Raw genomic sequence first — 10380 nt, 5'->3', positions numbered from 1 at the left:
AGTGAAATCAAGCTCCTTTTCATTTGCTGTATACCAACACAAACACCAGTTGCCTTTTCTAATATTTAATTTTTTGTTTTCTCTGCTTATCACATGTAAGTGAGATCTTTTGGAGTTTATCTTCTGTGCCTTTTTTATGGCTTATTTAAGTTTATATATGTTTTGCAAACAACATAATTTCCTTCTTTCTTAAGGACAAATAGTATTCCATTGCAGTTGTCCTCCCTTACTTTAAGGGATACCTTCCAGAAACATTAGTGAATGCCTGAAACTATGGATAACACTGAATCCTATGTTTACTGTTTTTTCCTATACATGTACAATCTATGATAAAGTTTAATTTATAAATTAGGCAAAGGAAGAGACAGACAATAAAAAGTGATAACAAAAAAGAAAACATAACAATATATTGTAATAAAAGTTTCATGAACATGGTTTTTCTAAATATCTTCCTGTACTGTATTCATATTTCTTCTCACAATAATTTACCCAAGTATAACTAAAACCCTGGAGAGTGGACGTATATAAAAATGAGTACATATATTAAAAATATACAGCACACATTTCACTTCTTCCCACAGCTTTAAATCTGGGATTTAGCAAAAAAAAAAAAAAAAAGAATTAAAAATAAATAAATAACAATTCCACAGTTCTCCTAAACTTAAAAAATTTTCACAAAATTATTCTAGTTTCTTTGACTTTAACTCCCCATTAATTACCTACAGGCATCTTAAAATGACCCACTTTTTAATGTTCTTTACTCACTGGGCAAGCCAGAGTTGACCTTTATCTTCACAGTATCCAGAAAAAAGATTTCCACATACTTCTCATTGTTACATTGTCTTCTAATTCTTTGTTAACATATTTCCAGGCTGAGTTGTTCCTTCAAGAAACAATATATATTATTTATCTCTATGATCAGTATTTCAATATTACTTCACACATACCAGTTGGATGAGTGAATGAATGAATGGGCTCATGATGACACCCTAGTGCTAACACATTTACTCCTTCAAGGGAAGTATGAGAGAGAAGGGGTGGGGGTGTGGGCCACTGAGACATTGAGCTCTGACTTCAGGATGGCAAGGTCTTGACTTACAAACCACCAGAATTCATCACCAGGTTATCAAGCTCGGGAACTCAACACCAGCCATATCTCCATGGAGGAGGGTGAGTTCACTTATTTTATGGGAAGGGAAGGTGGCTGCCTGCTTTCACATACTGCTCAAAACATCACTCAGCCTGCTGTGGACATCCAGGGAGGTCTGAACTCAACAAGTCCCTGTTTGTGTCTCCAAGACTGAAGGCTCAGATTCTAGCCTGGTCCTATCAGTTCCCAATGCCCAAACTCAAGTGGCTAAAGAGAATGAGGGAAGAAGCCCTAAAGGGGGTGCTCTGAGACAGCCAGAGGAGAACCTCCAGATTAGCATTTAGTGACAAAGGAGAGGCAGTGGGTGTCCACAGCCCTTGCTCTGGTCCTGCAAGACCTTAACCATCCCCACAGAAGTTGCAGAACAGGATTCATGAGGAACACCTATTATCTAAAGAAGCCAGCTAGGAAGGGAAGAAAGGAGAGTGAAAAGCAAAGCCCACTTCTTCATGGAGAGAATCAAGAATCAGGCTGCTTAAAAGGATGAATTCCCCCCACCCTCACCCATCATCCTACCCACTCTCACCTGGAGCACTGGCAGGTGTAAGCCCAGGAAGTGAGTGCAGTGATGAAGAGGATTGGCAAATGAGGAAAGGTGCAGATTCTGCAGCCTGAAAATTCTTCTCCTAATAGGCAACCTCCACTGCAGTTTCCCAAATATGCTGAGGTTGGGACATCATCTTACCCTGTCCCTAGGCAAGGATCACTATTTCAATATAGGACACAATCCCAAATCATAAGGATCCAGCCCGGAGGATCTTCCTGAAGGAAGTCTTCAAACCTGAGGTCCTGAGAGCTGTTATACTCAGGGAATTCCCTGGAGCAACCAGTGCAGTGAACTTTCTTAACCTTTCTACAATAAGAGATCCTCAGGACATTTAAAAATTATAATTACAAGCCAAAGTCTCATCTGATATTGGTACTACAATGAGGTTTTTTGAGTGTGACTTTCTGGGGTTGCCATGTTCCTTGTCAAAAAATTTAAAATCAAGGTATTAATAATAAAATGTAAGGCAGCTGACTTAAGCATATCATGCATCATCTGGATGATACATCACAAACTAATCATTACCAGTGTAGTTCAGAACCTTTACACTTCTACTCAAAATGTCCAAACTGTCTTCTGCTAAAGACATCCAAAGCCCTCCCTCCACTCCGACACACACACACACAAACACACACACACACACACACACACGAAAAACCTAGAGGTATGGGCACAAACCAAGATGTACATACTATGTAAACTAAGGTATTGATATTGAAATGTAGCTGCTGAGATACAGAAGAGTACTGTGAAGTCAGCACACAACATAAGCCAATATGAACAAGTCCAACAGAAGAATTCTTGATTTCCCCTGCTAATACTCTACTTTTGAGTCTCTCCACCATCCACAGAATTCTGAGGCCAAAAATTAGCAAAGATTCCAGGCTTATCTTTTATCAACTATGTGTCCTACCTATCCACCTGTCTTGCCATCTGCTTGGCCTCACCATTGGCACAACCCTAGCTCAGAACCTCATCTCTTACCTGAGCTAGAACTCATTCACTGATGCATTTTCTTGCTTCCATGCTGGTTCTTTTACCATTCATTCTCCATGTAATCCTCAAAGTGATTTTTCAAAACACAATATCAGGATGGTTTTCTATTGAAAGTAAAATGAAATCAAGTCACATTTTCAGGACTTTCAGAACTGTCAAAAGGTTGAATTTCGTCATGCAAAAAGGTGTGTCGACATGGAAGTTCTCAGTGTGTTATGTGGAGAGAAGGTCATGTTAAGCCAGCAGTAGAGATTGGATTTATGCTACAAAAAATAAAAAATAAATAAAAAACAGGGAATGGCTGGGGAGACTGAGGCAGGAGGATCATAAGTTCAAAGCCAGCCTCAGCAAATTAGCAAGGCCCCAAGCAACTCAGCTACCCAGGAAGACCCTGTCTCTAAAATTTAAAAAAATAAACAAATAAACAGAAAAAAGAAAAGTGAAGCCAGAAGAACTGAAAGAGGAAGGAAGCCTCCTCCTCTAGAGCCTTGAGGGGGAGCTTGTTCTACTGACATCTTGATTTAGGACTTCTGGCCTCCAGAACTTTTTGTCCTGTTTTTGTTTTTTGTTGTTGTTGCTGTTGTTTGTTGGTTTGTTTGTTTTTCTATTTTTCTGCTTTTATTTAAGGCACAAATTTTGTGGTAATTTGTTAAGACAGCCCCCAGGAAATTGATACAAATACCCTATTGATGTGATTCTTTTTCTATAATGCCCTTCATTATCACTCTCTGTTAACTCATAACACATCTTCTTTTTTTTAAAGAGAGAGAGAGAGAGAGACAGAGAGAGAGAGAGAGAGAAAGTGAGAGAGAATTTTTTTAATATTTATTTTTCAGTTTTTGGTGGACACAACATCTTTATTTTATATGGTGCTGAGGATCGAACCCATCGCCCTGCGCATGCCAGGAGAGCGCATTACCGCTTGAGCCACATCCCCAGCCCCTCATAACACATCTTCTAAGTCTGAATCTCAATCATCATATTCCTGCTCAAGCCATTAGCCTCCCTGTTTCTCTGCCTGGACCTTCTTCTCCCAAATCTCTTCTTCGTGGTTTTTCCTTTCTTCTCAATATTTTGGCCCCTCAGTACAAGTGCTAAATTCTGAGAGATGTGAAAAGTCCTTTAACTATAATGTAGCTTTCCCTGACCACCCACCTGAAATTGCAATCCCCCTTCCTTTGGTTTATTTCTTTTTATAACACTCCCTGATGTCAGATATATATATATATATATATATATATATATATATTGTGGTTTTTATGCTTTATCACCCTTTTTTGAAATTCAACTTTTATGGAAGTAGGAATTTTAAACCCCCGGGTTTCTGTTCTCATGATTAAAAGGCTCAGGGGTCACTCCAGTTAAACTGGGCTAACAGGGCTGCAGGAAATAACCACACAAGAGACACAAATACCTTTTTCTTTGGGGTCGCTGTGATGGCTCCTCTGACCTTAAGGGTCCGCAGGAAGAGAGAGAGCACGAGAGCACATGCTGACCCTTTTTATTGAGGAGAAGCTATTCAAATGAGGCAAGGGGTCAGGTTTCAGGGGACTGAGTCTATCACCATGATGTCCACTGTCAGCAGATTGACTGACACCGGGGTAGGCCACACCCAAGGGCACAGTAAAAGAAGGGGACACACACAAGACACTTCCAGGGAAGATTCTATCCTAAACAGGGCAAGGAGTTATATTACAAAGGAACAGGTGAGCATAGCTTCACTCATGGGGCTGTAGCAAGACACACCCATGCACAAGACACCAACCCTCGAACCCAAGAAGGGTAGGGAAAGCTCTGCCACATTTCTGCGACTGAGCGCCTCAGCACCCAGCCGGGGAGTGTGACTAAGTCACGTGTAAGGTTGGTCTCCCACAGTAAACATCATTCATTGCCATGTATTAAATACTTAGTAGAGTGTGCAATAAATATTTAGTGAGTACATGAGTTAGATAGTAAATGAACTCACACTGTGCAATTGAAATCAATATCCTGAGTTGATTAAATGCAAAACATACAACCTGTGTCAGCTAAGGAGTTCCACAACAGGCCATCCCATGGTGTCCTCAAGTCTCTGCTCCCCCCATTCTGGTGCAGTGCTCTTTGGGTATCCTACCTGAGGCTCAGCCACACTCGGGCACAGCTTGGACCAGTGCTCCTATGGGTGCAACTAGGAAGCCTTATTAGTAGCCATATGATGCTAATTTTGCAAGCATTATGAGTGCCTGGGTTGTGAAGTCACAGCTGCCTCCACCTAAATTTCAAATGATGCTTCAGACAGTGTTGGGAGCCAACTAAACTTTTCTCCAAGAGTGAGGTTTCCACAACAAACCTTGAGGTTAAGACCGACCCTGAGACTTTAGTACTGTAGATCTACCAGTGTGCAATACTAACCTGGGAAACCTGCAGGCACCCAAACCTAATCTCTGAGAGCTGCAGCATGGGCAACAGTCAGCAGACATTGGCTTGCCAAGGGTTTGGGGGCCCAAATCTTGTCCCAGTGTGACCAGAGGTATGATATGGAGTCAAAGATTATTCACAAGACTCATATTTTAGTGTCGCTTCCCTGGTTGGGTTTCAGACTTACTTGTGACCTGTTACTTCTCCTTTCTATCCCACTTCTCCCTTTCAACAGGGATATCTAGCATCTCCTGTCCCCATCACTGAATTTTGAAAGTACTTAACTTGTTTGATCTCACAGGTTAACAGCTAGAGAGCAATGTGCCTCAGTCTCACCCTTATCTTATGTAAACTACTCTGGACTTCAGAGTTTTGGGTTGGTGCTGAAATGTATGAAGACTTTGGAGGCTATTGTGTGCAACAGATGTATTTTTCATGTGAGACATGGATTTTGTATGTCACAGATAGAATGCTATGGTTTGACTGTACCTGCTCCAAAATCCAGGTTGAAATTTAATGGCAATATGATAGTATTAAGAGGTGAAGGTCATGGAGAACTGGTAAGGTCATGAGGTTCGCCCAACATTAATGTGTTTCCAGCCCATGTGGGGACAGTGGTCATCCCCTTTGCAGGATACAGCTATGAATTGCCAGGTTGGAAGCAGACATAGGCCTTTCCTAAACCCTGTCTCCATTTGACCCTGGATCTTAACTCTCAGCCTCCCAAACAGCAAGAAATAAATTTTTGCTCTTTCTAAATGACTCCCTCTACATTATTTATAGCAGCATAAATAGACACATGGTCTTGACATAGGATTAACTAATTGTATCATATTCTGCAGAGGTGCTTATGCTCCAGAGTAACCAATTTTTCTATAGGCTGACTTGAGATGAGATAAGCAGATCCTTTAATATTAGGAGCTTTATTTTAAAAGGTTATAATTAATTGGAAATTAATTTTGTCATTTTTTTTGTGATCACAGATTCATAATACTTCAAAGAATTTATGTGGTTGATATTCTGGTAGATACTATCCAATCTGTGATGTTCATTATATGAAGATAATTTTAATCTAATCTTTTAATTTCTAGTTTGAAGGGAATCTGATTATTGTGTTTATCTATCTAAAGTTCTAATCTCATCTGTAATTTTCTCAATTAGCAAACACTTACTGAGTCATTTGTATGCAAATCACCAGGCCTTCATTAAGACAGCGATGCATTTAAGCAATTGGTTGTGCAAAATTTTCTCACTGTAGAAGCAACATACACCATAGGACACAAATTACAATGGCCACAACATCAATAGGCCATACAGTCTGATGTGACCTTCTCAGTTCATCATAGGCTGAAATGCTGTTATGTGGCAAATGATGGTTCCTCAAGAGGTTTGTTATGTTTATTTTTAGTTTTACAATTACTCTATTTAAGCATTATAATAAGTTATAATTCTTTTTGTTCTGGAAAGTATTTAAATTGAAACATCATAAAATAAGTATCTGGCAGCATAGCAGGTCCTGAAAAATTCCAATCCATTATTCACACAAGGAAGTGTGAAAAATGTTTTCACAATTATACTAGAAACTGTGGCAGAAAATGAAGAATTAAACATTCTGATTAGCATTGATTGTGAGAGGTTGATGATTACACCAATAAAGAGAATTCTTATTGAGTAATAAACACCCTGATTAGACAGGACTGGGGGAGAGAAGGATATCTCTGACAGGTGGAGACAGCACATAGTGTAGAGTGAATAGAGGGCCCTGTCTTTAGTATAGTAAGAATATATGTTTCCTTTAAAGAATGACACAAAACAGAAGGGGAAAAAATGAAACAATGGCATGAAAACGGGAAATTTTCAAGAAAAATCCCTTCTCTCCACATACCTAAAATGGTCATCATAATCCAAGATTTCCACCTCCAAAACGATTATTTTGCAGTTACTCTCCGGAGAGCCCCTTTGACATCCTTGTTTCTCAGGCTATAAATAATGGGGTTCAACATTGGAGTCACCACTGTATAGAACACAGAGATCATTTTATCTCACTCTTTTGTGGTCTTGGAGTTTGGCCTCATGTAGGCAAATATTGCTGAGCCTTAGAAGAGACCCACCACCATGAGATGGGAGCCACAGGTAGAGAAGACCTTGAGCCTCCCCTCTCCAAAATGCATCTGGATCACAGTGCAGATAATGTTCCAGTAGGAGACCAGGATGAGGGAGACAGGAGCCAGGAGGATCACCACACCCATGGCAAAGATGGCCATTTCTGTGCTGTAGGTGTCTGCTGAGGCCAGCTTCAGGAGGGCAGGAGGCTCACAGAAAAAGTGGTTAATGATATTGTTTCCTCAGTAGGGAAGACGCAATGTGAATGTGGTGTCCACCAGGGACACAAATGCTCCACTGGCCCAGGACCCCACAGCCAGCCTGACGCATGCCCAGTGGGTCATGATGGTGGAGTAGTGCAGAGGCTTGTACACAGCCACATACTGATCATAGGACATCACCGCCAGAAGAGCACACTCTGTACACCCAGTCAGAAGCAGAACAATGATCTTCATTGAGCACCCAGCAAAGGAAATGGTTTTCCTCCTCACCAGGAAGTGGACAAGCACCTGGGGCACAGTGGTAGTAGAGAAACAGAGATCAGCAAAGGACAGGTTTCTAAGGAAGAAGTACATGGGAGTGTGAAGTCTGGAGTCCTTGTGAATGAGCACCACCATCAGCAGGTTTCCCAGCAAGGTCAGCAGGTAGATGATGAGGAAAAGGAGGAAGAGCAGGACTTGGGTGTGTGGGTCCTATGAGAGGCCCAGGAAGACAAACTCTGTCACAGAGGTTTGGTTCTCCTCTCCCATGAGTGTCTCTCCCTGTTTATAGAAGAGCATCAAGATAAGAAGTGCATTACTTATTTCAGAAAACCTGCATAACTTAGATATTTTTTTAATTAATATCCAAAGTTTGGTTCTTGATTTATGACTTTATACATGGTTTTCTTATACCAAAAGTATGGTTTTCTTTTCCTTCACTTCAACCATTGAAAGCCATTTATATTTATTCTCCCCTTGGATCTTTTAGTAGCACCAGTACAAAGAATCATTCTGAGTTTGCTGCATATCAACCCACAAATGAACCACCTGTTAGGAGAAAATAATGATGCTTACTGTGCAACCTTCCAAGTAGGTTTACGAAGAAAACAAATGATGTGATTTTGAACCAGTTAGAATATCATGCTGTGAACTGCCTGTTATCATTTATGAAAGCTGATATTTTTCATCATATTTACAAAATGGTCATAAAGAATCACTCTGATCAAGGGGAAAAAAAGTTAAGTAATGGATGATATAGTATTCTGTGATCCTGTTCCCAGAGTCATTTTTTTTTAACATAAAGAGCATTCTCTGGAATATCAGTAAAAAATCGCTGCTTTTTGGTCATTGAACTCAGTAGCTCATTTATACATCCCCTAATCTACACACTTTCCTCTCACTTTGCACAATGTCATTTGGCATTAATAACACTCATTATCATCTATTGTGTATTTCCTGGTGTCAGTTGTTATTAACAATATCTTTGAAATCCATGAGACAGTTATTATTGTTTCCAATGTATAAAAGATAAGACTCAGAAACATTTTGAAACTAGTTTCTGAGAGCCCTACCCACTCCTTCTGTACCCTGCAATTTGTTTTCTTTCTTCCTCAGAACTGCTTGCACAGGTTAAAGTTATGCACAACTCTGTTTCTCACATCCACTCCTTAAAGAGAAGCTCACATTCCCTTTCCATTTCCAGAGTTAGAACTAATCTTCATGGCAGAGTTATGAATAGATATAAAACTAACAGTCAAGCATATCTTAACAGTTATTTTTCAATATTTTGATGGGTCTTGTCCAACAACTAATAGAAAATATTAAGGGAACAAATATTTAGAAAAGTGACAATCATTATTTGCAGATAAAATAATTGTATATCTTTTTAAAAAATCAAAGCAGATTCTAGCCTATGTAAACTAGGCAGAAATGTTATCTGATACAAACTGAACAATTAAATATCCCTAGGCTATTATATACCAATTAAAATTATAGCAAAAAAAATCCTTCAGAAAAAGAACAATGGCTAAACTTACCAACATATATACTTCAGAAACTTTCAAGATCTATTTGAAGAAAACTATGAAACACAATATCTAAATAAATGAATAGGTATATTAGGTATATTGATTTTATGGAAAGAATAATAAGTTATTTTAAAGAGATTCACTGCAATTCCAAGCAAGTTTACAGAGTATTTTTGTGAGGAAAGTTAGCACAATTCTTCAAAATTTTACCTGGACGAGTAATTTTGTGATACAAAATGTGATGTTGGGAAAAAAAGAAGGGAGTAAAAATATATTCTACTTGACATAAAAATATATTTTCAACTTTATCTAAGTAATATAGTGTATTAATGATCAGGTTTAGAGAATTTGAGTGACATTATAGTATGTAATTCATTCTAATATATATAAAAACTTAAGGACAAAGAAGGCATCTTAAATGAGTGCATTATTAACAAAATAAGGAGTAGTTGCTTATTCACTTTAAAATTATGCATATATATGCATATTTATGTATGCAAATCAGTATAATAATTTACCTCAAGTATATTAATGATCTATTTTAATTAGTTTTTGGTAGGAACACAGATTGGTACAGCTATCAGGGACAAATTTATGAAAGTTTCTAAAATTAAAAATAGAACTACCATATAATCCAGAAATCCTTTTTGTTTTCCTGGGGAAAATACCCGAAGGAAATGAAATCACCACCTCAGAGAGATATTTGTGTTTCCACATTGATTGCAGCATTATTAACAATAGCCAAAATATTAAAAACAACCTAAATGTTTGTCCATGGATGAATGGATAAGGAAATTGTGGAGTGTTTGTGTGTGTGTGTGTGTGTGTAAAGTGGAATACTAGTCATCTCAAAAGAGAATGAGGTCTTGCCCTTCATCATACTGTAGATGAGACCAGCCTGGCAAAGAGGCTAAGTGAGATAGGACTGATAAAGAAACAAAAATATTGGCACAATCTCACTTATATGTGGAATCTACAAAGAAACATCCAAATACACACACACGGAAAACAAAACAGTGGTTACCAGGGTTTGGAGTGAGTAGTGGTTTGGAAATGGGTAGAGGTAGTAGAGGTAGTTTAGAGGATAAGAAGGGGCAGATGTGTAGGAGGAGCAAGTCTAGACATCTAATGGGCAACATGAAGACCACAGGTGATACAATTGTACTATATTTGGGATTC

General features: G+C 38.8%; 1 pseudogene; it reads right to left on the bottom strand.

Moving 5' to 3' along the window:
* Nucleotides 1-7018: 7018 nt before the first annotated feature.
* LOC144254536 (olfactory receptor 2D3-like) lies at nt 7019-7942 on the bottom strand (annotated as a pseudogene).
* Between the last annotated feature and the right edge of the window lie 2438 nt (nt 7943-10380).

The sequence above is a fragment of the Urocitellus parryii genome, chromosome 4, assembly GCF_045843805.1.
Source record: "Urocitellus parryii isolate mUroPar1 chromosome 4, mUroPar1.hap1, whole genome shotgun sequence".
In the NCBI taxonomy this organism is placed as follows: domain Eukaryota; kingdom Metazoa; phylum Chordata; class Mammalia; order Rodentia; family Sciuridae; genus Urocitellus; species Urocitellus parryii.
The sequence above is the reverse complement of the archived record's forward strand: the minus strand, read 5'-3'. Positions and strand labels throughout refer to the sequence as shown.